Source organism: Hetaerina americana, unplaced genomic scaffold (genome assembly GCF_022747635.1).
Source record: "Hetaerina americana unplaced genomic scaffold, ioHetAmer1.1.p SCAF_4, whole genome shotgun sequence".
NCBI classification, from domain to species: domain Eukaryota; kingdom Metazoa; phylum Arthropoda; class Insecta; order Odonata; family Calopterygidae; genus Hetaerina; species Hetaerina americana.
This window is the reverse complement of record NW_027286985.1, coordinates 60,695,874-60,723,735: the sequence shown is the minus strand read 5'-3', so window position 1 is coordinate 60,723,735 and position 27,862 is coordinate 60,695,874. Positions and strand designations below refer to the sequence as shown.

The following is a 27,862-nucleotide window of genomic DNA, read 5'->3' as shown; positions in this document are numbered from 1 at the left end:
GGCTCACACGCACGCCCACAAAAAGAATCGAAGACCGCGAAGCGCAGGGGGAGGCGGCGAAGGTGTGTGCTTGGGCGGAGAGTTCATTCGCACCGCCTCGACCGGCGGCCAACAGCTCATCCACCTGCGAGGCATTTTTGCGAGGGAGGAAAGAGTGGGGGAGGGTGGGGATGAGGCGAAAGTGGTGGTCGCTGGAATGCCCGACGGCATCCATGCCATGGGGAAGACGAGGTTTCGGGAAGGCTTGGGAAACGCATGGGCGCAGAAATGAATGGGTGGGGGATGGGGACGGTTACCCGCCGACGCAGGGCAGAAAGGTGTGAGTGTACGTGCCGACATTTTTTGGAGCCTAGTCACGGAAGAGCGTCTCTTTAGTGGGAGGGAGGCTACAGGTTTGCCAGGCGTTCCTGTTGGAGCTATCTAGGGTTTATGTGCAAATATGGAAGAGAAACAACAACATACCTATGTTTCCTTCCTCCTTCTATCCTTCGGAGAAGGAAGTGAATGCTCAATGACAATTCCAAATGAATTGGAATTAATGGGATCCCAAAAGTTAAAATAAAGAGTGAAAATGACAAATTAACGCGAGCACCTAAGTCATGAATATGTTTGCGTAAAACGTCAAGAAAAGATAACTTGAAAGATTGATTACCAGCAAAATAAAAATTTTTCTCAATTTAAATCGTCAACTTTAGGACTTAATATACATTTGATGGCTTGTTTCTCCATTTTGACTATTCTTCATTGTTTTTTGAGTCTCATTAATGAAGTTAATACGGTAATTACGAAGTTAATTCTACATTTTTGCCTGGAAATAACGATTAAGTTACCAGGTGTTTCATCAAATCACTGCCTATGATAGACTCATTAAGGGCTCGAGCGGAGTAAAAGTGAAAAGCATTTCAATGAGGAGGCTTAATTGTTCCTTTATTTCTTGGTCGGAAGTATTTATAAAGGGCAAATTAGTTGGTTGGAATGGATGAAACACAAGATGTGACTCCTGAGTTAGATGAGAGACAGAGAGAGATTTAAACCTACGACTCTTTCAGCAACAGCACAAGTATCATAGCATCACCTTATTCTCATGCATATCTAACATCCACAATATGCGACCAACTCTTAATACACCAAAAAATCCGGATTTCTGCAAATACCTATGCAATGCAGATAAACATATTTTTCAAATGGATCCGTGGGATATTCAGTCGTATCTGCGTTCAATGAAGACACATACTATAGCTGATTTCGTCGCAATAACTAACATTTAATTAAAAATGCTTGGACACGCCAAAGTGTTGCTTTCATTTCTGATTTCAATACCCCAGCATTGGTCACGGTTTTCGGATCCAAGGGTGCAAACGGTTCGCAGCCCTCCCTCCTCCCCCGCTCCAATAGCATACAACCCCGGCGACGCGCCCTTGTAGACAGGGTTGCGAGAGTCATCGGCGTTGGGGGTTTAACGGATGGGAAGACGGAGGGAGGGCAGTATATGGGCCGCAGGGCGGACGCGGGAGGAAATGAGGAAGAGAAGTTTTCCGAATGGGGAAGTTTGAAGAAAAACTCGCGATTCAGCACGCACCTCTTCCGTCGGCTGTTTCGGTGGGTGGGTGACGGATGAAGGAACACCGGCGGAGAAAGAGGGGGAAGTGGGTTTAGTCCTGGGCGGGCATTCGGAAAACGGATGAGAGTGTGTTTGTGTGTGTGTGAGTGAGGGTGGGTGGGGGACGGGGAAAGGGCTGACTCTTCCAGGGAAAACACTAGTGCGCCGAGGGAAGCCAGGCGGGCGGCGGAGGGCAGGCACCGGGTGGCTGGCTACCATCTGCTTGTCTCACTCCGCTGGAGATCCTCCTCCGCTTCCTCCTGCCGACGCTCTTTTTGCGCATGCTCCCTCATTTTTCGTGTGACCTCCCAAGGAAGAAATTGCCTCTTTGAAGATGTGAAATCTTACGGTACGCAATGACATTCGGGTGACAAAGCTTAAACGCAAAAATAATGGCCTAATGCGGGTCCCAGAATGAAAAATAGCAACTTCCCAGACACGGTTTAGCAAAATAATAAAGTCGAAGGATAACACGCAAAGTGAAAGTAAACCTTAACTACGACAACCCAAATTTCAAAATGACACTTCACGCTTATGATTCTACTTCTTTCCAACACCAATCTAAATATTTACTTCGTCTCCACCGAATATGGTGTCACACTGAACTATACTTGAACGAAATATAATTACCGAATAATATTAATGAAAATATCATTTGACATCATGAAGGAGAATCCTGAACTTCGGTAGTTGTCTTCTCTTCTTCTGAATATCCATAGTAACTTTGGTTTCGAGCTGAGATCAGATCGCATTTGGAGTGGCACAGATTCCTGTCACAAAGCATTATAACAGCTATCCATATAAAACAATTCTGAAATAATGAGCAAATATCCGTACTGAATAACGGTTGAGGACCTGAAACCGTCATGCATTCTTTCACGCAATGACTGTAGCGCTCCTGACTCAATAACAACCTTGTCGTGTTTCTCCATTGCGATCCCGTCGCTCCTGGAGGCAAAAATTTGAACGGCGAAATGAGTGGGGATGAAAGGGCAAACTTAATACCCCCCGCGCTTCGAGGTTATTCGCCGGCGATGCCATGACACATGCTCGCCATCTCACTCCTCTCTGATGGCCGTTAAAGGAATGCTGCCTAGAGGAGGAGGTGGGGAGGGGAGGGAATGGAGACGGAAACGGTGAAAGGGTTGGCGTGCGCGGAGAGAAATGGGGAGGGAAGGACGTGGGACGGTTGTCTACTGTTACAAACGTCAACCAATACCACGCAAAGTGACATAAGGACCAAAGTAATGTGACATTCCATAATTTTACATCAAGGGGCTACGTTCATATAAAATGTTCAAAAAAATTCTGCAAATGCTTACAGGAAGCGCTAAAAGATTACTGACAATCGTTGACGAGAAAGTATCAATAATTAATGATAAGGCTTGATTTTATATTATTAAAATAATTTAAATATTGCGATATAAAAGATGGACTCAGGTTTAGCTACTTATTTATATACTCAAGACACGACATTAGAACTGGATCACTTTCAATGTTCCTCCAGCAGCTAGCGAGCAACCGAAATATACATGATAATTAGATTGTATGCGTTAGTTTAATGAATATTCATAATTGAAGCAGAAGTTTCTGATTAATATTCTTTGAAAGCAATTAACTTCAGGTGTCAACACCATAACAAAGATTAAAATAATCTATAGCTATATTCACATTTCAAGTTGAAAGCCATCGTAAATCTTTATACACGGTAATATTACACATTTTTCCCCTCAGAAGATGATATTCCAGGGCATTATATTTCAGGTATAGAACAAACTGTTTCTCTTACCCTTTTACACCTTTGCCCTAGTGGTTAGATCATATGAAAATTGTCCTACCCAGATGATAGTTATTCGCCGTAGTAATTATGTTTCCTATTATTGACAATGCAATTGGGGAATAATATGAATACATGAGCTGGTTGAAATAAATATTTTACCATAAGGGAGAAGTTGGTGAATTTTGAGAAATTAAATCAAGCTATCAACCTATCATTGACCATCTATCTATCACTGAGGCACGAATAAGCAACCTTTATATACGTACATTGATTATTTTGAAGGTTCATATCAACACTAATGATACCTTATACTCATGTATGATTTGCTAGGTTCCAGTGACATGGGCATTTATTTTTGTTTCCAAATTTTCTTGGTGATATCGCCTGATACATTAAGTGAATCTGAACGCATCTGTAGTAGATAATTGGTTAAGAATTATTAACTGAACCTAGTAGAAGAAATCTCATGCGAACTCAACTATTGGGCATATGACTGATGTGTCACAGATAAAATATTGGCCACTGGAATTGAAATTTTAATTTTTTTTCATGAATTCATGGATTGAATTTCTCCGAAGTCCTCATAGGGATCCTCTAGATATCTGAGTAATATTGCAAGTCGATGTAAGCGTCAAAACTTAGCAGATGACCTGTCACTTGATGGAATAGTCGGCCGCGGCTTTTATAACTCAGATAAAAGACGTCATCTGAATGTCATAATTCTTGGAAATATCGTCGAAAAGTGCCAGGCGTTGAAATCTCCAACGATGAGTTGACTGTCCTTCATCTGAATTAGGTGAAGTTCCTCAAAAACATTCCATTAAAGATGGTAACGTTTCTGAAAAAAGGCCAAGGGGAGTAACGATGCGGATAAGGACATAGCTGCAAACTAAAAGAGGGGGCCTAGGATTTAATTCATGTGACATCAGCTTCCCCCCCTTTGATGTCTGAGAGAAAGTGCCGGAAATTCCAGTTTTGTAACAGCAGGCAACGTTCTCCATCCGTGCAAATCCAAAGCGGACTGAAGCGTGAAAGATTGCCCTCGCGTGGTTTCCACGTAACAGAATTCTCAGTTTCAGACGACTTGTAATCCATTTTGATTTTTAAAGAGTAATTTACATGCATCACGCATATTTAAAAGGACTACAATACCCGCGTAAATAAATACGGTTATTATATAACAATCTAAGTAGTTCTTCGGTCACTGCTTCAGATTGAGGCAAGGAAATCCTTAAGTACTGAAAACGCTATTATTCATAATCCAGAGAATCATATTTCTGAAGAACAGATTATGCATCTATTTGCATTGGTCAGCTAAATCAATGTATTCGAAATGGTATATGACTTTTGTCAACAATTAAAAATTGCGAATACTGTAAGATATTGGAATAAACTACATCTGAATGTAGACTAAATCATAGGGCTTTGCTACTCGTCTTTTTCAGAAATATGTTTTTACCATTCAGGATTGAGAACAAACATCAGCATTAAATAGTTTTATTTGAAAAAAAATTATTATCTTCACGTAAGAATAACTTAACCTTGTTATTAAGTGACGTTAAAAAGACTTTGTGTCACGTTTTAACACGAATTCACTAAACTCTGGAAGAGGACTTCGCTGGTAGTAGAGACCTCATTATCACCACTGAACGCTCCAGGTTGTTTGTTCCCTTCAAGTGTTACAGAAACGCCACTCCCAAAAAGCCTAGCCTAGCTTACACATGCTTATTTACTCCAGCGACTTTTTCTTTTAAAAAAACCTCCTCCCATTCATACCTTGCACCGCTGCTAACACCGCATTTAATTTTAGAAATTTACGTCTACCAATTTTTCTGACGAAAAACATTAACTTTCACTTTAATGACCCAAACGTTTGGAAAATAAAAGCGCATTTTTAATGGCCTTTTGAACTCTATAATAACTGCCCATTGCCGATATTAGGACACAATTGATTTAACTTTAAACTTATTACAATAAAAAAGTGAGCATGTCGTTATCTTAGTTAACGTTTAAAAAGGTTTAATAGCGTATTGAATACGAAATATCTGCCACTTATCGAAAAAATAGCAAAACTTAATGGGAAAATAACATAACGAAATTTCTCGTGTTTTGCTAGAATGGTATGTTTGTAACCACTCAATCGCAGCTCTTAACACTTAAATACTTCCACATACTTGCGAGAGCCATTTTAAAAAAATAATAAATCAAATTATCTGCCTCATATCGGGAGTTTCCAGAGCCTCGCAGGGTGGTTGACCTTGGGACCCTCGATCGTGATTCGCTCATTTCAAGACTTTATCCGTGTGGCACCGTTTCCATCCAGATCACACTTAACTTCCCATTCGTACCATTTTCTCTCCAATGGGTCACCTCCGGCGCGCCTCAAGTAGTTATCACCTCCTACATCGCCCTGAACCGCTCCTCTCCCAACCCCCTATTTTAGGTTAGTACCCACTAGTTTATACTGAAAACACTTGAAGAAACAGGTCATATGTATTGATGCTATCATGTGGTTTGCACAGCTAATCTAACGGATCACCTATGACTTGGAAGAGCATAAAGTAGTCGACTTATTAATGATGATGTGAAAAAATGCCCTACGGGCCCGAATAACAACTTTTTTCCATAATTTATCGATTTGGAAATTTAACGAAACAATTTTAGAATTAAACAAGCATAACAAAAATGAAACCTTATATTCGACCAAATATGCGTAAACACAGAATGGAAATCACCGATGATTCAATTATTACTTGTGATGCATGATTCCTAAATAAAGTTTCATTTGATTAATTTTGACTACTATTGGTTTAAAATCAGCACGAAACATAAATAACTGGACCACTTTTAATACTTAAATCGATGGCAGTCAAACACTAAAGAGATGAGAATACTTTAAAAATTTCGCCATCCTAAACACGACTGACACCAAGTGAGATCCTAATCATGTAAATCATGGCAAACTGCTGGAATAACAATAGCCGCATAACGCTTCGTGGCACTAATATCGTATTTTTTTTATTTAGGGCTTCCCTCCTCTCTCCTCCCAGGCAAACGAGAATCGAGTTCACGACCTATTGTTCTCGACTAACGCTGGGTAGCGCCTTATGAAGAGACTAAGGACCGGAGCGAGGGAACCTCCATTTCCCAGTCGTCCACGATGGAAAAAAGTTCGGCCCACGCAACGCTCACGCAAGGGTCCACGGGAGGGGTACACGCCCGCCCGCCACACAAAATAAACGGAGTAGGGAGGCGGTGTTGAAAATACTATTTTAAATAATGTCAAGCAATCTCCTTCTCCGTTCACCAGAGGTCGGCAAAGCTTAAAGCAAAGACCATTCTTAGGATATTCCTAAATAACTAATGAAATCCTTAATGCAAGACGCATGCTTCCACATACACAATCCACCAAAAATTACCAGAAACTGAGAGTTGTGACCAAATCAATCACTTCGGTGGAGAAAGAACACTGATCCTAGTGGATACCGATAAGCAGCTAAATTTCAGCATTTCGAGCTATGCCAGCTATGACACCAACGTTTCCTGAGGAACACAGAGATATCCAAGAGCAAGAAAATTATTGCGCTGAGACAAGTTCTTCCTGTCCATTTATTCCTATTTAAAACCATTAAATAAGATTATTCGATATTGTTAACTGAAGTTTCCGGATCTCATTGATTTGGAAATACTTAAACATTGGAAGAGATTCGTACCGAAGGAATAAGGAATGAAATGACTGACGAAAATACCTTCACCGGTGATTACTGTGAAAAAAATCTGCCCCAATAAATTTCGAAGACGTTTCGGTAAGGAAAAATTGAAAAAACTGAAGAGTTCTAAAACTCAGCGATTTCCTCTTGCGCTAAGACGATAGACGTCACACAGCAACATTTAATCGCGTGAATAATATCTTTTATGCCATTTCCTCGGAAAAAATCGCCGAAATAATACCTTATTCCGCGCGACGAATTGATAAAATAAAATAGGAAGAAGGCATACTCCATTGAGATGATATTTGAGGGTTAGCATGAGATAGTCCCTGGGAATATAATTTGCGTTGCATATAACAAATGGCATAACCCTCACATTAACAATTTCTACATGTTGGATATAAACACGCGTCAAAACTTCTGCATGCCTTTAACTTTATTAAGATCAATTACAGTAATCAACTTTGAAATGATGCGTGAAAGTGTTTACAGAAAACGTATAACATACCCAAAATGGCGCCGTTGGCAGTAAAATGGATTTCAACTGTACGCACCAACGTATTTTGTGCACATGCTGGTGAGCACATGACTCCAGTGAAACGTAATGCTACAACGGTTCATTTACTTTCTACTCACACCGAGTGGATTGATATGAGAATAGACAGTAAGTTACGATACGTTCTATTACTTCCTTGTCTGGATTCACTTGGTTTCATACCATTGCTATACGCGTTGTGACATTCTCCACTTAATGTCTGGAGAAAGTTGGGATGTACTTTTCAATTATAAGAAGTTTAAATCTTGTTTCTACTAGAAGTTCCTTCAAACTTATCGGAAAATAAATTGTTATATAGTTTTTAGATATCAACCTGCTGATATTAGTCGGTTTTTCTATGACTTAGCTCTAAAATAAATTAAATTGCTGTGAACACTTACTAATGCTCAATGGCAATGTATTTTGCTGAAATTTAATAAGAAGCATTTTCAAAAACCGTTCTCGGAGCATCGTTACATGTGAAATTACATGCTTAATTCACATCATTCGGCTACATTTTTATACTTTCAAGGCAGCTTATTTTAAAGTATGCTATTCGATTTCCTTATGTTTCCGAAGCCAATAATTTTGGCTGTTGGATGGCATTTATGGACTCATAGAAAATATACATGTATGGTCGTGAAATATGGATGTAACAATCAATGTTAAAGAGTTGAAACCCACAGTTACAGATTTCATATGAATTTTTGCAATAGGAACGAATGTCGAGCGGAATTTGAGTAGTTCCGTGCCAAAAAATGATGTCTACCATAAAATCAGAATAGACAGCATAAAATCTACTATTATAATATCGTTTGGATCTTTGTGTCACTTTTGAAAACCCAAGAAAAATATTTTGAGAGAAGGAAACATGTCTCGCTAAAAATTGAACACCAATAAATTAAAATCTCATCACCGAATTACTGAGAGGACCAACAGAAAAAAAAATCATCTCTTGTGACCGTATAATCGAGTCCATTGAATCAAAATCTATCAAAAAGGACGCTTCAAACGCAATAAGTGGACTTCAACAATATTCACTGTATTTCAGACTGCCACTTGAGGTTTTCGGTGAGCGAAATTTAAATTTTAAATTTTTCGGTGAGGAAATGATTGAATAATGAAAACCATAATCGGATAATGGAAACTATATTAAAGTTTATATTTTCAAATATAGCCTGTCAAGGATTTTGCTTTCCTAAAAATACCTTCAAAAACCTTGAACGTAACCTCAGAAGCTTAGTCGGAACATCCTAGCTAGCTGGCCCAACGAAAAAACTTTTAAGTCCATTTGTATAACCGGTATATTGAGTCCGACCGAAATATAAGCCACCTTATTATTTGGCGATTTTAGGGCGAGTAGGCGTTTCTCAAGTAACCTCTATACACTTTCGCTATGAGTGAAATCGATGTTCACCGTTAAGGGCCTTCAGGGGAGCCCACGCGAAGAATAGCTCGGACGCCCACAATTTTCGCGAGGGTCGTGGAGGATTGTGGTAGCCGAATCATTTTCATCCGCTCTATAACCGCGCCGAGTGAGCGGCAAACCCGAGATATAGTATCACTCGTCGAAGCATAATCGAACCGCCCGGGAGGACGGTTGTGCACACACATCTGGTGCTGGATCACAATAATTTGCGCTTGTGGTCAGCCGAGCCGTGGCAGAGGTCGATCGGTGATCTTCAGTCGCTTTCCTTCCCCCTTTCTTCTGTGGTTGAAGAGTGGATTGAGGTGGGGAGGGAGAGAGAGAGAGAGAACTAGAGAGTGGGAGAGCCTACCTAGCCCGAGGGAGGGAAGGAGGATAGGGGAAGAGGCAGCAGAGGAAAGCGATGCGAATCCAATAAGGTGGCAGTGGGCGACAGCCGGCGACGTCATTGAAGGCTGGCCAAATGTCCATACGATAATGTATGGGTGATTTTTATAATTACCCTTTAGCGGTTCGCTGACGGTGACCACGGACATACACAGGGCGTGGCAGAAATTAACACATGAAGGTTTCAAATTCGCAATATCCCGCCATGCTGTGGTTTATTGCCTGTTATAAAGCACCTCACACAATTATCGAAGAGGAGAATATGGGAGAGAAAGTCTGCAGATGAGAAGATTTCAGCGATTTTCAAATTCTAACAGATGGGAAAAGATAGGTTTTCGAAAAATACCCTCTATAAGGAACCTGTAGTTCATATTTAAAAAATTCTTAATTCAGTAAAAAGTTATCAACATCGTCCATATATTTTACTATAATCTCATTTCAGTTCTATAATCATCATATTCACGTTTTCGGAAGTTTAATTTTCGTAGATACCAACTAAAATATGACAATTGCCTCACATTTAGATGTGGATGCAATGGACGCCAAATCAGCTTAGCAGCAGAAGTGTTACCTCTTTCGTTTTTTAATATTTTCCGTGGCTCTCCGAAGACAAAAGGCAAAACACAAATATTATGCCATCACCACTCTTGCCCTTTACTCTCTTTGAGTTTTCAGTTTTAATTTTATTCAGTTTATGCAGAGCAAAGATTCAACAACTAAAGCATACGAACTTGATGTTATTACTTACAGCAAAAAAATTGTCCAACTGCGATTTTTATTTTATATCCCTTAACTGATTTACCGGTATAATGAGGAAAACAAAAGCAGGAAGGTGGCTGATTAAGCTTAGAAAGTTAACTAAATAACTTTTGAAAATCTTGAGGGATATTTTGAATGGGTAAAATAACACTTTGGGCTCGCATAAAACACAACTACAAAGGTATTCACATGGTAATATTACCGACACCCTATTTTATACGGAAATGTAATCTGACAATAGATTTTCTAAGGGCTAAAGCATTAGTAATAGGTATGCAATTCAATATAATGACAACATTAGACCAAAAAATTACAGAGCGGTAATATGTTTTGATCCCAAAATAAAGCTTTAGGGGAATCATAAAAATGGGAACCTTTTTAACTCTTATCAATCAAAATGTGTCCGCGTACTTAACAATTCAAAACTATATCTCAAACGTGTACTAGTAATTGAAATAGCTTATTTAGATCTAAAATCGATTATATCTATTACAACAATGCAAAAAATGTAATAGATAATGAAAGATATAAAGACTCAATATTTTCAACTACTTTAAGATACTCACAAAGCAGATTGTATTTGATAAAACTGCAGAGAATTCTATGGATATGACTTTACTGTACACATCAAATGCTAATATGAACACACGGTTTATTTTATTAATTTTTATTTATGAATAGTTTTATTTATAAAGCATAGTAAAACTATGTATGTTAGGGAAATGGAATTTTATTCCATACGTCAACGGCTTGATTTTTTGCTGTTATTTTTAGAGGCTATTTTCCATTTCACAATGGGCCTACAAACCTTCAGTTAGCCACAAAAATTTAAATAAATGTTTTAAAAGGTGTTACGGTATTTTACCAGTTTATCCCTAAAATTTTCATCATTATCTTTAAGGGAGTAGTGGACGCAATTCCATCACAATTTCGGGCGCAACTCATCGGATTCAAGCATTTCTTTTAATACCAAATTTAGTTCTAGTGCCAATGGATACATTGGGAAATAAATATTGCCACCTAAATTACAATGTTTTTCATTTAAAATAGTCCGCTAATTGACTGACGTTAAAAGGAATAAAATTTCAAAAAATATACCCGTGAAAATTTTAGTACTTCCACCACAATACCCAGTGCCTATTGGTAATCTTCATACGGAATAATACGCGCACTTTCATGAAAATAACTGAAATATTTTCATTATGGACCCGGAAGCCACTCTCAAAGCAACTGATTGTATCTTTGTCACCTTACACTACGGGGTTTAGAACTATGAGCGAAACAGCGTGGGTTTGAATCCAACCGCCAAGAGACTTCAACGCACGGGAGGAGTCAATGGCCGGCAAATGCCCTCACAACAGGTCGCTCGCCGTCTTCTGATAGAGAATCATCTATTTAAAACTAGATCCACGTGAAATTAGTCCGAGATGCTAGACGCCCTCCCCTGAAATATTTTACTACCCTCAAAATTCAATGTATAACAAGTATTAAATTATGGTGAGCAATAAAATACGCAAGAAACAACGTAACATGTCCTCAAATTCGTCCGCTTTAAATATTTATGAAAATGCTTTTCACTTTCGCAATGTTTTTAATTTAGATTTCGTAAATTCTCATTTGAAAAAATTTACAAAATAATACTCTTTTTAAATTCTATTAGAAAAGGTACTGATAATTTGAGAGAATACCAGTGCCATTGGTTATACATTAATATCATTCGAACATAAAGAACGCCGGTTCGCTAACGTTGCGCCAGACAAAAGACTTTTCTTTCCGCCCTCCATAGAGTTAAAACATTTTAACTCATAGTACAGTTAGAAGCACCCGTTCGCACTCGCCGGTTTACGTAGCCCCGAGAGATGCTATTTTCAAAGAAAATGTCTTAATAATATTCCTATTTCTCAATGGTGACTGTTTGATTGCTAAACTCAACATTGCCCTTTCACAACTTTTACTCCACATGCGCATATTCTTTAGAGTAAATCCAGTTATCAGACTTTCCAGTAGGTAGTGGCTGTAACTTTTATGGCACACTCCCTCGAAGACACTAACTTTTCGAACGCGTGGCTTATTGATCCAAGTGTGAGATAAATGTATGTAGAAACAGCTGAATAAAAATATGTGGGCGGAATGTATGGGTTTGTGCGGGGCCGACGGAGCCCGGCGGAGAGAGCGACCGAGGAGTGTTTGGAGGAGAAGGGAGAGAGAGAGGGAGGCCTGGGAGTGTGGGCTCACACGGGAGAGAAATCGAGGGCAGCCTTCTTCTTCTTCGACCTAGAAGACGGCCGCTGTGTGGCGGAAGCCTTTTGGTAATTTGCACCAACCACACCGAAAAAACACTCCCATAGTAATGAGCCACCTCCGAGATTTACATTTTACACATTGTCTAACGTCCCGTTCGCAGGCATTTTCTGATACTACATTGCTTTTCTTCGTAACGACTGCTAGGGGACTGAATTCCTCGTTGGTGGTGTGGGCGTTTTCTCTGTGCAAACCGGAGGTCAGCATTCATTTCCATTTACAGAAATTGGGTTTTTAAAGTAGACTCGTCGATTTCGCCGAGTTAGACTTTTATTTTGTCATCTCCAAGTCCAATTTCTACTCGTTTTTCTTCATTGAAGCGGCCATATGTTGGTTTTCGGTATGTCCTCGCTCGTGTTCTTCAAAGGCCCCGAAAGTATCACGCCGTAAAGGTAGCACATTTTTCCAAAAAAACATGGGTAACCACCAAAATCCTTGCACCACGAAACACTCGTAGACCGTCGCCATTCCAATGGGAGACGTAACAACACCACTCTTGCCAGAGTAAAAACGTTCCAGGGCATGACATTTGAGAATCAGAGTGTATTTTTGTCCGCGCAGAAAGCGTCTGGAGTACATCGACGAACAAGAAAGGATCACACACTTTGGATAGCGAGTCGTCAGCAGCGTAAATAATCCATTTTGGGGGAGACTTCAACAGGTGCGTTCGAAAAAACTGAAGACGGCACATACGTTTCGCGTCGAATATTTGTTATCGCCCGGTTGCTAGACCATGTACTTACCGGTCGCCATGGCTGTGCGGTGTTCACAGCTCCCGGCACGTTGGAGCGGCCCCTGCCGCCTACTCCCTCGGTCCGTCTCGCAGCGAACCTAAAGAAACAACACTACCACCACTTCTTTTTCCTCTTTAGTCGCTATCGTCCTCCTTGCGCGCCGTTTGGCGTCTCGGGGCAGACTGAAGGAGCCGTCAGACGGGAGTTTGCCGTGAGAGAGGAGGCCGGTAAAGGTGGGATGGGGGCGGGAGGGATGACGAGCGGGAGAGTGGGAGGGCAAAGAAAGGTGGGCCGCGGTGGAGTGTGGAGGCGAATAAGGGGAGGAAGGCAGGCTCTGGGTGGTGCCGTGGAGGGGCAAGGCAGGTGGGAAGGAGGATGGTGGGGCAAGTGGCAGTACTCGCGGACTCTGCCACAAGTTTACGAACGCATGGACGATTTAACACGCGGGTATTAACGGCGTTGCAACGCATAGACGGCACAATAGAAGGAGAAAAACTAGCGTGCCAATGGCGTGCAATGGAATTGGAATTTATTAATATTTATACATTGCCTACGGAGCATTAACATATGAAATCCACTTTGGGTACGACTAGTGTTACGAACGCTTTAGTAATGGTGTGTCCTGTTTATCACACACAATGCAATGAAATAGATATGCATTTATTAAGTAATAAAGATATACTCGCAAATATAGTCTAAGTAATTATGTAGATATTATAATTTTATTTCAAATCACCTTCTTGAGAGAGTTTTACATATTTTGAACATTCTCCTGGTTGCCAATGAGCATAACCTTCGTATTTTGAAATAACGCCACTGAACCCTTGGTATTAAAATATTTCTTTCACTTAAACCTTTTTTTATTTGCTCCATAAAGAGTTAAAGACAAAACGATACCGTACTCTATGGGAAGACAGATCTTCGACACCTTTCTGAGTAAGCAAAACGAAAATTAGTACTCAAATTTGCTCTCTTCACTGAACGCAAAAACATTTGCGAATACATCATATTTTCACAATATATTAAAATCAGGAACTGTCAATCACGTGAGTTAAAATTGATTTAATTATCTGTAGCAATTGAATTTTTAGAATTATACCAACATAATTTAATTAATATATTTGGAAAATTAGCAATTTTTTACTCTGGCCAATTAATTAGAAACAGAAAGCAAACGCTCGAATGTATTTTCATGCAAAGGATTCGCATCTTTCCTTGGGAAATGTGATATCCAGCGTTGTGTCATCAATCATTTATTGTGCGAAGTGGCCTCAGACGAGTAAGCATATGAAATTCAAATATGTCAACATATCATCTTCGCGTATTTATTTGAATACAAGAGGGCGAAGGAGGTAAGACTGACTACGTTAGTCTTACCTCCTTCGGTACTAAACACACGGGTTAACACCAATCACCAATAGGGGACCATAAACACGGAGAGACCCTCGCAGCCTCAGGTTAACCTTCCTCGATATCCCCCCTCCACCTCTTTTCCCTGGAGAGGAAGTGACGTAAGGTGGAGAGGCAAAGGAGTCAGCCCGCTATTGGTTGGTTCCGTCGGCGCGGGGCGCTGTTCTGCCTCGAAGGGCTCGTGAGAGTTTGGGGTGAGGGAAGACGGGAAGGTGGCGGACTGGATGGGGGAGTTTGAGAGGGAGAGAGGAGTAGGGGAGAGGGATTTGGGAGGGTTTGTAATGGGGTTGTGGGCGGAAGGGGAAGGCGATAGGGATATTCTGCAGGCGGGGAGGGTTGATGGTCCCTTCCTCCCCCACCTTTCCACCCTAAGATGAGATGCCGTCCCTCAAGGGGTGGGAATTATGTATAAGGATAAGGTGGACGGTGTATTTTAGCTTTCGAGGGATGAGGGGAAGTGTGGGGGGGTTCGTTGATGATAATAAAAGGGAGAGTGATGGGGGCTTCACAAAGCGGCGAGGGGTAGGGTTGGGAGCTGGTGGGGGAGAAAGGCCACGGAGGTTGGAAGGGAGGAAATAACTGGGGGAGGAATCACCCGCCGGTTGCATTGGCACGGAATGCCTTTTCCCGCAGTTCACAGCCGCGGCCCGAGACGGGAGGGAGTCGATGATCGAGGGTTTGCTTGCCGGAATCACAAGGGAGCCCTAATTAAGGGTTATAAAAACCCGTGACTACCTCATGATTATGAAGGAATAACTTAAGAGAGTGACTAATTTTAACTGATTTCGCGTGGTCGAGTGAGAATAACAACTAAAGAGTCATGGCATGATGACCAAGCAGCTTATTCAAAGAATATTCAGTCATACCGCGTACCTGCACATGAACTGAGCCATCATGAACTCTTGTTTTAGGCAATTATGTTTTGCTTTTGACATACAGGTGTGTTCCCAAAATCATATTTCAAGTCTCAGATGATTTAATTGCAATTATACTCATTTACTTATAAGTGAAGGTGTTTTCTAGTATTTTGAGCCTCAGATATGAAAAATATTCTCGGCCCTCGCTGAGAGGCCATGTGCTTTGAAATTTTGATGGATCAAGCTAATTACCAAAATGTTCTCATTAATCCTAATCCTATTAAAACTAATTGTCTACCTGCTTATGAATAGAGAATTCACAATGAACTCAAGGGCTATTCTCCATAATGTTTTGATTTGAAATAAAAAAAGCAGAAGTATCAGATATAGTGAGAAATGAATGTAACATTTTAAGAACATGCATCCGTAAAAACGCACTTGGTATATAAAACCAGCCAAATAAATTTTATGAAGGCTCTATACGGTGAGATATGTTGCGACCTGAAGAAAAATCAAACCATTAAAGTGATAAATGTGTCTGATTTTTTTCAAAAAGTGCCATCCCTAACTAGGACTGTTGCCTAAGTTCGAGGTTTACGTGTTTTTCCCCTGAGAAGCAATGGCGACATTTCAGTGGCTAATTTATTCTTATTCTCGAATCTCCCTGATGGCACAAGAAATCTCTACAGCAGTTAAAAGGAAGTATTTCACAATGCGTTAGAGAAACCGATTCTTAATGAATTTTTAAGCCGGTAGACATGAACTTTGTACATATTATTCAAATTTATTGATAATTATGATAGAGTTTCCATATATAATAGCAGAACACATTTTTTCTTGATTTAAAACGTTCCTACCATAATGAAATGGATTATATTTCGCATATTATTTACGTTTTGATGACGGATTCAAAAATTAATGCGATAAGGAGGTATCACTCTTACATTTAAGTCATAAAGAATCAAGAATCGTTTTGGTGTAAAATAACGTCTTAGGACACTTGATTATCTTCCATTAACAATAAAAATTTAAGTGTGAGTTATCACAAAAAATGTTGTTCACATCCTCGTATTGAGTATAAGAAATATAATTTGCAATTTAATGTTTACAGATACTCAAAAACTGCAGATTCTTCAGACGTGGTTTAATCCATAGCGGATTAAGATTCTTACGACTTTTATCTCTCTCAGAGTAATTTAGCCATTGGATTCGTTTCAGATTAAATTTTCCACCGAAAAGAAATTAATAAATATCGCGTCTCCTTTGGTTGTTCAGAAAACCACCAAGGAAAAACATAATCGGTAGCTACGCTGGACAAAGAGCAGGTAAGATATTCCCACGATCCCTTTTCCGAGTGTCATAAATACACGGATGGCAAGAACACCTCCAGGGATATCTCGGGAAGAAAATCTCTGAAATTATTGCGTGGTTCTAAAAATCCCAAATGAAATAACTTCGCCGGGAGAGGAGGGAACCATAATAGGATTTGCCGGGGCCCCCTACACCTTCTCCAATGGTTGGTTATGCCTCTCCCTGTTGCCTCCACAAACTCCGACCCCTCCTCTTCTGCCTCCCCGTCCCTCCAAGACCCGTCGACGAAATCCATCACGCAAAAGACAGAAGGGATGGGAGAGGATGATGGGTGGCGTGGTCGGGAATTTCACGCGGGGGATCCACCACTCCTCCCTCTCTCCCCTTTAAGTGGAGGCGGTGGATGCGGGGAATCGGAGTGCAAGGCGGGGGAGTTCGGAAGAAATGGGCGGGTGAGGGCACGTCGGGGAGAGGCGGAAGGGGAAGGGGTGACTGAGGCATCGACAGCAGCAGGTTGGGTGCGAGGCTCATGGCGTGATCAAGACGTCGTGGAAGCCATACCGGGGACGTCTGAAGCTCTTGGCACGAGTCTATCACCTAAGGCCTCCTTCACAGAGCTACAAGATTCCACTCATAAGATTTATTCAATCACATTGTTCTAAGCAAATGATTAACCGGATATAACTGTAATAATATTTATTATGAGGCTCAGATTGTTGCAGTGACTATTACACTTATTTTCCAAACCTTGGACCCGAATTTGAAACCTGACTGTAACCGAATATTAAGTAGAACATACTCCAATCCGTCGTCAGGTGCAATTTTGAGATGGCGCATCAAGTGCCGTTTTCTGGAAATGGAAATTTTAACCGCGCGGTCCCGAGTTCATTTTCCTATGATTAGGGAAATGTCCCACAACATGCTTTTGTCCACTCTCATCAGACCCCTCAATCCAACTTATGCTTAATGGAAGCCTGGAGTTATGGCACTTACGGCTTATTAATCTGTTACTTCTCAAACATATTCCTCCAATTCCTCCAGACCAAATTCCTCCCTCATAAATGCTACGAATTATTTTATAAAAACTCTTTCTTCCACCTTTTTCAGAAGATTGTACTCACTACGGTGGGAACGTTGTCTACTCTCACTTTCCTTTTTCGATTCCTTTAATGCCCTTTCTATCTCACCATTAAGTACACCTGGACCTAAAGTACACTCATATACGTCATATTCTTTCTATGTCTAACTTGCTGGCCTCTCTTTCTTTGCAAAGTAGTTTCTCTAAGTATTCCTTCCCTGAATCCCTTTTTTGGAATGTTTCTTGGTTCAATTAATATTTTCTGACTCGTTTGATTTTTTGCATGAGTTTTGCCTCATTGTTTTATTATTATATTGATGTAAATTTGCCTTATATTATTCCCTTGTATAGGGGACAATCACCCTACCTTTGTAAAGTTTGCATATCCGCGAACTGCGTCTTCCACCACGCTTCTTTCGGCCTATTAGTTACCCGGGTCAGTTTTTTATTTATGTCTTTGTATTTATTTCTCCCGAACTCCGCGTTTACATTCTCCATTTACCTTATCTTGTCATTTTTTCTAATCATATCGCCTGAAATCCATGCTTTCCTTGTCCTTTTCTTATTTACTTCGACTATAGTTTTGTTTGTGCCTTTCCATTAGCCCTTTTTTAATGTGCACCCATTTTTATTCTATTGTACCACGCCCCTTTCCTCACTCCAGATTTTCTCTACGGACTAATGGCAAAAATTTCTTGTAGTTCTATTGGATGCTTCTAAATTCCATTTCCTGCACCGTCAACTGTTTTATCTCTTTGAATCGCATGCTACACTTATTTATCACTAAATTGTGATCCGAGTCCGCATCCGCTCCCGGAAAACTGCAAATTAATTACGTTGTTCCTATATCTCTGCCTAACCATATTGTAGTATAATGATATCTTTCTGAATCTCCAGGCATTTTATATTTATAACTACGCCTATTGTGGTGTTTAAACCAAGTATATATTATGATCGAACCTTGTCTCTTGCAGAATGCTATTGCTTTCCCCAGCGGTTATTCCCTGTTTGTAAACCATAGTCCCTTATCTCACTACCATCTCTTCCATCTTATGTCGCCGCTTTCCAAACCACCATCACCATCAAATCCATTTCTTTCTGGAACACCAGTAATTATTTCTACTTGATCGTATTGATTTCTTGGTGGCATGTATACCTGAACAATGACTAAGTTCGTCGGTTCGGCTTTTGCTTCTAACAGTAATATTCTACCCGTTGTTTACTCTATGTCGACTATGTTTCTTCCTACATTTTTATTAACATTACTGCCCCCTCTCACTGGCTCTCCTGCCTTGCGCTGTATATCATTCTATAGCTATCGCTGCAGTAATCTCCGCTATCCTTCCATCAAACCTCGCACAGCTCTAAAATAAGAACCTTCGATCTGTAATTCTTCTTTCCATCTCTAAAATTATATTTTCTAATTTCCCTGTCTTCAACATCGCACTAACATTTCTAGGCCCCATACTAACTGGCTTCGTCCTCTATTATGTCTTCTGTATTGCTGTTGTCGATTCTACTTTGCAAGGATTACGAGATGATGACCGAGGAAGCCTTGCCTCTCCCGCAGGTGAGCACGACACATGGACCAACCGGCCGAATACCGTAGTTGTCAGGGCTCATACTTTAATCTACATCTGTCATAGTTGCATAGGATATTAAATTGAGATGGTTTCCCGTTGCATTCCTAAATAGTGCTGTTAACGTGACCCCATCACTCAAAATAGTCGCCCCCCTGGGGTCAGATACCTTTGCAGCCGTCTCACTGAGGAACAGACGTTGCGCGGACTACCTTACGTCTGGCTCCTACCCTCCATTCATGGGTAACATTATCAGGAGCAAATGTCATTACTCCCACCAGCAGCGCTCTAGGGATCATCCTTACGCACAAACCCTTCCACAACGTTTAAGTTTCAGTCATTGAGGAGGGGGTTTAGCAATATTAGCACGACTTAAACTGATGTGGATTGATACATTCTGCAAAGATAACTATGATCTTGCAAAAATAATGTAAGGATAACAAATGAATGTACCTACATCAAAGTAAGGAATAACTACCATTCGTAGCATTGCATTAGGCCATCATTACCTGACAGTATTCAACCCATAGGCTGGTTTGACCGCTTCGAACTAAGCCTGAAGTTGGCTGAAATTAAGATTCTCTGGGAAAAATATCATTTTCACAAATACCGTAAGCAAGACTTATCGTTGAATATTCGAATTGGTAAAACTTTCATGAAGCATCATTGATAAATACAGATAGTGGAACTCTAGAAGCAATTTAGACCAACAGCCGAAGTTGACCAGGAAAGGAAGATAGGTGTGTAAGGATTGAAGTATACACCTCAACGGCACTTTCAGGCATTTATTTGTCGAGGAAGGAAGGAGAGAACGTAATGATGCGAACTGAGGAATGAATGGACAATCATACGTTTTTCACCCGTGAATATTAAGTATAATGCATATAGTACATAAATTACATTTAAAGTATACTTTTTGAAACAAAGAAGAGAAGGATGGGACGTATATAATATGAAAGACAGTGTCAGTTTTTATGTCCTTCCTTGGAATATCATCGATTCAGGGACAAAAGACAACTCACCAACATGATTCGGTGAAGCAATGATTATCCATAAATTGAGACATTTATGAGGAAGCATTCCATTTGGACAGAAGTATACTTATTCGCCATGAGTACATTTTACAGCTACGACCAATTTCACCTTAACTATTTACGGGACATTGCAAGAAATATTTAAAAAACGTCAAAATAAATACTGAAACCGATATATACCCGTAATTAAGAGTTGGAATAGCACCAAAGCGCTGAGAATAACCCAAGTGCGCTAAAACTAACGCCTGAGGCGCTAAAATGGCTGAACTCGACTCGTGCGCCGTCGATTGAAAAGAAGAGGACCAATGGAACCCCGGAGAGGAAGGGAAGGAAAATGCATGTGGGGAGCACAGAAAGGGAAGTGTGTAAGAGGCCGAGGAGGATTCGTGAGAATAGTTGAGGAAGGAAGTGGGAGGGGGGGAAGATGAAGGAGATGCGGGGCCGGAGTTGTGGAAAAAAAGGTGTACGGCGAAGGATTATGGGGTGGGGAGGAGAGAATCCGTGGACGGAATAAGGAAAGCGTGCGGGATGAGCTGAGTGGTCGAGGCGAAGGGAGAAAAGAAAAGGGTGGTAAGGGGAGAGAGCTCGAGGGAGGGAATGCCGCCGTTCTCGCGGGTGGGAACTCCTTGAAGGAATGCTTTGAGAGTGAAAGAGAGAGAAAGAGACAGAGAGAGAGAGAGAAGGGTTGAGGCAAAAAAGAGAAAACGCTGTCGTTGGAGAGCAGGTGAGGCCGAGGGAATGAAAATGGAATGAATGCACCGAAGAAAGGTTGGGATTGGGAGAAAGGGAAAACGCCTTCAATTGTCGCCCTGATATTTGCTTACTTTTCCCATTATTCCAAATGGCCTTTATGTTAGATGAATGAAAGCGAATGTGGGTGATCTAGAATTTCTATCGCATGGAATTAATCAACGTATTTAAACAAGAAGAAGAATAAAATCATAGTATGAGTAACTTCATTCATAGTAAGATGTTTAAATTATTACGGAAAACTCTTTGATGTTTATAAATACACAAAACGGTGGACTTAGGTTTGCTTCGTAGAAATATTCAATCCCATTGATTGTTATTTTTTTAGATTTAAGGATCATTATAAGCCACCAAGGGCTTAATATTAGATTTCATAGACGCCGGGCTACTAGAAAATACAAAATACTCTGAGCGCCCGATATCTTAACGCTAGTATCCTGGGCATCGATGTAGATTAACCAAACCTGTATAAGATATGAGAAGATAATGTTTAGAACATTACTCGGATATTTTGGTCCTGCTTGGATTAAATAGCATTGGTTTCTTGTGAAGAGGTACTCATGATCACTATAACACTCATATTTACAACATCAAGGGGCCACTAAATGCAGTATTGGTATCATAACAATATTCCAAAAAATTTCTACTGTTTCCGCTGTTCTACGGCTTTGACATACTTGAAATTGATTCATTTCATTGCCTAGCATTTGAAAATCATTCTTAGTTTCCAAATATATAATACATAATATAATGTATGCAATGCATAGTATTATAAATATATACATTAATATGTATATATATTATATATATGTATATATACATAAATTATATATATATATATATATATATATATATATATATATATATATATATATATATATGTATAAACCATAAACACAGTAATCAACCCGAAGGTCGGTTTGGTAGGTGATGGTAGAGTTCACCCAATAATAAGCCCTATACGGCGTGTGAAATTCACACATCTGGGTAGGGGGGCGCCAGTTCCTTTCCCTGTGCCGGTTATGGTTTCCCAGGAATATATGGTACCCGAAAAAATACTTTTAGCTTGGGTGGAGCGGCAGGTTCCCAGAGAGGCTTGCCCGGGAATTTAACCCAGGCCCTCCGGTCAGTAGTCCAACGCTCTACCCATGGACTACCGCGGCCACCCCCAAACACCCACACGCACGCACGCACGCACACACACACACACACACACATATATATTTTTTAGGTAATCTACCGGTTAAGGTAGGTTTTTGGATGGACACAACTACCAAACAAATATTTTATTACTCCTAACAAAACACAAAATCCATCATCCTACTCTATATCAGGTCCCTCTTCATCTCTGAGTACTTTCTTCCTCCCTTCATCCCGTCCAACATCCCTATCCTGGTCCTTCCCTTTCCTCTTTTGCCCAACATCCTACCCTCTATCACAGTCTTCAACATCCCACTGCCGGTCAACACCCCCTTCATCCACTTTTCCTGCCTCCATAGGATTGCTCCCAACAAACCCCTGTCTTCGCTCACCATTCCAAGTACTTCCTCATTTGTTTTCTTCTCTGTCCATTTCACCTTCTCCATTCTTCTCCACACCCACACTTCAAAAACCTCCAATCTACGTCTATCCTCCTGCTTCAATGACCACGTTTCCGCACCGTACATAGCTACGCTCCATATCAAAGTTTTTACGAGTCTTTTCTTAACATCCTTACTCAAAGTCCCCGTCATCAACTCCCTCCTCCTTGTGAAAGCCTCTTTGCCTAGCGCAATTCTTCTCCTTACGTCCCTACTACTTTGACCGTGTTGGTCCAAAACACTACCGAGATACGTAAACTGTTCTACCTGCTCTAGTTTTTGCCCTCCTATTTTAATGTTAAGCTTGACCTTTTTCTTTCTAGAAAATTGCATAACCTTTGTTTTGTTAATATTGATTCTCATCCCATACCTGTCGCACTGAATTTCCAATTCACTCAGCAATGCTTGCAGCCCCTTGGCTGACTGACAATATATATATATATATATATATATATATATATATATATATAGATATACACACACACTCATATACATATATTATGTGTGTGTGTGTATATATACACACACAGACAATCTTCTACCTTTTCCTTATCCATTTTTTCCATTGAATAGGAAAGACACTCAGCTTAACTTCCAGTTAATGTTTAATGCAAAGTGAGTTTCATATGACAATGATTTTAACTCACACATTGGAAGTAACAAGAATACATTGAAAGATAAAGGAATTAAAAAATACCCCCTCAATTATCTTACAATAGTTGAAGATTAAACATTGTAACTCGATATTGGGGATGATAATATATGTTTAGAAATCTAAACAGGATAATTACCTGTTATCAATAACTGTAAATAACTATAACCTTCAGACAGAAGAAAAAAACGTGAGGTACAAGATCCGAAGTCCAATAAACGAATTTATAATTCATTAATATTATATGATGAGTGTAAAACTAAATCATGAGTAAAAAAACTCGAATTGGCTGAGAAATCAAACATTAAAAAAATATTCATATCCGAAACTTTTACAAATATCCGACTTTTGAAAAATGGAGGTAACTTACAAACCATGTGAGAGCTGAAGGGGACAGTAAAGAGGTTTGAGGTGTTGAGGGAAAAGAGTAACAGAGGAACCACTTAAAATAGTATTGTTACAAGTGAGATAGGAAAAATGTAATATGGTGTACGTTTATAATGAGTGAAACAAGTATTATCCACATATCTTTCGAAAGAAAAACTTTGCTGACGTTTGCTTACGAATGATATCTTATGAATAAATACAAATTGAAATTAAAATCGCAATCAATCGGCAACGTACCATCCCGTGTGCAACTTGCTGAGTGTGAACTAAACCAATGGATTTACTGAGAGTGTAATCAGTAGACGTAGCGGACTATAGAATATCAACATTAAACGCTTGATGCTGAATCAACCCTAAGCTCTGCGTATACCAATAGTTGGAATTAAATGTAGAGCTAAAGTTTGGAATTGAACGCCATTGGTGATTTCATTTAGGCTCCTATTCCAAGGGTCGAATCTGCTACCAGCAGAGAACACGGATTATTATTGACTTGTGAGTTTCCTTGTGCGCCGAAGCTCTCACTGTGAACGGTGAGAAGGTTTCCGAGTTTCCTCCACTTTTATACTTTGTTCCTGAAGATGTTTGATGTGAGACACATTGCGCCATTCAACCACAAAAGTGTACAAATGCGGCAAAACTTGGCAGCCACCTCAGGAGCCTCTCTTCATCTTAAAAGCTGTTTGTGCTTCCCTCATTCTACTCCCATAGTCACTTCGATGAATTCAGTCGATGCTCAGCATAGAAGCGGTGGTGCACCAAGGTGGTGAGGATTTCCTTTTTATGAGACAAAGAGAGGGCATTCGTAAGCTTTTAATGGCTTGGATGTGCATTCGTAAACTTTTATCGTGACGTTACGAAGTGCTTAAATTGTATAATCGAGCTCCAAGGAGTCAGGGCTTAGCGGTTGAGATACAAGGGCCAATTATTTCACCCTTTCCGGTCCAAGAACAAAGGACTTGAGAGGCAACTCGGTGGAGAGGTTCGGAGAGCGGTGACAATCAGGTGCACGGGGGAAAGCGGAAAGGGAACGAAGGCGAGAGGGAAAAAAGGAGACAGAGTAGATGGAGGGGAAGTTGCTGGGGAAGGGGAGGGGTGAATAGAGGGAATGGAAGAGAAGACGTCGTGACGGAGAGAATTAACGAGGAGCAAAAGGAAGAAGAGGTGAAAAGGGTTCCCAGGAAGGGATTGCGGGGGGGGGGAAGGGAGGGGGCGAGGGGGGAAAAAATGCATGCCGGAGTGAATTGAAAAGATGAGTCCGTCTCTCCTATTCTGTCCCCTCTTTTTTTCCGAGATGGAAAAAAATAAGAGGGTATTCGGCTGGGAAGCTATAAATAGAGAGCGTCATCTCCAGAGCCGAATAATGCGTAAATATTTTCGACTCAATGCATCACTCAGGAGACAACTTTCCAGGCATGCGCAACCGACTGCCTTGCGTGTACCTGAGTGAACGCTCGATCACTCAGGTACACGCAACGCATTAGCGTTCAGTACCAAAACGGACGTGGGGAAGCGAACGCGGTGATAGGAACACCGAATTACAGTCGTCCTATAAAAAGAATATGACTCATAATACGTAACTCAAGCAAATTATGAAAGTTTTGGAGCTCTAACGTGAATGGATAAGTTCATGGAAAACTATATATACATACATCTCGAGCTCATCATCATCTGGTGTTCTAATCAGTGACGGGTCATTTATACCACCGACGTTTCCATTAATTCCTGCCTCAGGCATATTGCACGGTCTCCTTGAATCCCCTTCCTCTCTTCACATAATCTACCTATATATAGTTCAGTCTCCTCCTTTGTCTTCTCTTCCACCTCGATACTATTCCCTCAATAGCAATTACTACTATTCCTTTCCTTTCTAAATAGCGTTGACAAGTGTTCTGGACTCACTAACCCTGTTAAAACTTCCTCATTCCTTGCTCTATCCAGACTCCTACACAACTACATCTTAAAAGCCTTGACACTCTATCCCTCTCTCACTTCCCCAAGGTCCATGCTTCATACTTGTACTCCAGAACACTTCACAAAAAGCATTGGCTAATCTCTATAGTTTCGTAGTAGTTTTTATGGGAGGCGACCGACAGCTAAGGTCAATAGCGCTTAAGCTCTATTCAACCACTGTTTCAAATGCAGTGAATTCAACATTTCTACCGATCAAATGATATTTTTACAAAGACTACTCTTGTTTTAAGCTCAAACTCATTCTTTCTTATCTCCGTTAACACCTCCTAGATATTTGTACCTTGAAACCTGTTCGAATCTTCCTTCATTAGTCATGGAATTTATATCTTCTTGCCGTTTATTCTCATCACTTTCGTCTTTCCAGCATTTATTCTCTTGACATACTCACTCATTCCCCCTTCTTATTTTATCGTAATTTTTCAGTGTGCTTGGGTAACACCTACCACTTACGACCATATCTTCAACAAATCAAATGAAGTTCATCTCTGTCCACCGATACTCATCTCGAGCGGTATTAATGAAAAAAGCGTGCTCTTCAGTTGAGTTTGCCTCATGATGACTTTAACCCAATATCACGCATTACAGGTCTTTTTATGCTGTTGTTTTCGGTGCTTTGAACTCAATTGCTCACTTTTGAAGTGGCTAAATTTAGATCATTTTAAACTCAAAATACAACCAAAGAACGAGACGCTATACCTACTCTAACCCAAAATTGCTAAAAAGGTTTCCGCGGATGTAGATGTGAAGCTTGCATCGCATGCTCTCGGGTTTTACAGCGGGTATCGTTGGATCGCTGAAAAAAACTGCTGTAAGCAATAAAAATATACGCAGTACAATCTGAGAACACGGAGGCTTCCTTGTTGAAAATTACCGTCGTTAATCTCACCACCACCAAAGTTAAATTCGTAGGCAGTACTCGTATTTTCAATGGTTTCAAATCAGATCAATGCATGGATGTAGCTCAAGTTATTTTTTTACCTTAATCCCTCTTACTTCATGGAAATAACTATCCAGGATTGCTGCGTCTTGGATATTTTTCGGCTATTTCAACGTCAAACCATGTTGCAACGAGTGGATTCAGGAGTAATTATGGGGATCGAGATGGTGCGGGGGCTAGCGTACTGGCTTCCCACCCTGAGGGCGCGGGTTCAAATCCCGGCGGTGTTGAATATTTTTCAGAGGTATCTCGATCCCTACTTGGGGTGCTTTGTGGAGGGCACTTGAGTACGTGCGCCGTCCGTCGGATGGGACGTTAAGCTGCGGACCCCTTGGCGCCTTTCGTAAAGAGCAGGCTAATACCGACGCCGGGTTTCTCTCCTCCCCTCACCCTTTCCTGTCCATCCCCTATGGCGCAAATGACCTTAGCTGTCGGTCGCCTTCCCTAAATACTACTACTACGAGTAATTATTCTTCCTTCTGCTCCGGTAGAGGCTCTATGTAAAGCGGAATAAACTTAGAGCCTCAAAATGGTCCGCAGGCAGTATACCTCGAAAACTGCAAGAGCACACTCCGAAACCCTTCGGTTGTAAACTCTTTGAACTGAAGCTTCATTTTAATTTGATTCAAGTACCTATTGGATGATCATAGTAGACAACGCTCCCCCCCCCCCCAGTCTGCTTTTTAAAAACGCTACAAGGCACCCTCGTCCGAAGTGAATTACAATCCAGGTTCGTACGAGGGCGCTGCGTACATTCTCATGGTATGGCCTCTGGGAAACTCAGAAAGCGCAGGTTTACCTGATGAGGAACTCATGCTGCCAAAGGCGTCGGCAGGGAAAGCAAGTTTAATGTTTAGTCAATGTTTTCCACAGTCTTAGACTAGATTCTCGCAAAAAAGACGAGCTGAAAGGGGGGAGGGGAGAAGGGAAGTTATGACGGCATGGAGGAGGACGGCCGAAAGAGTGGCATCTATCAAAACGAGGATAGGTGACGACTGGACTATAACGGGAGATGGATGCGGACGGGAACGCAATGCATAGGGAACGAGTTCGAGGGAGTGGCTGGCGGTGTGCCGTGCACGT

At 40.8% G+C, this 27,862-nt stretch overlaps 1 protein-coding gene across 1 annotated transcript in view; it reads right to left on the bottom strand.

Annotated features, from left to right (window-relative positions):
• dpy (fibrillin-like protein dumpy) overlaps positions 1-27,862 on the bottom strand; it is a 463,637-nt gene that overhangs the window by 284,500 nt on the left and 151,275 nt on the right.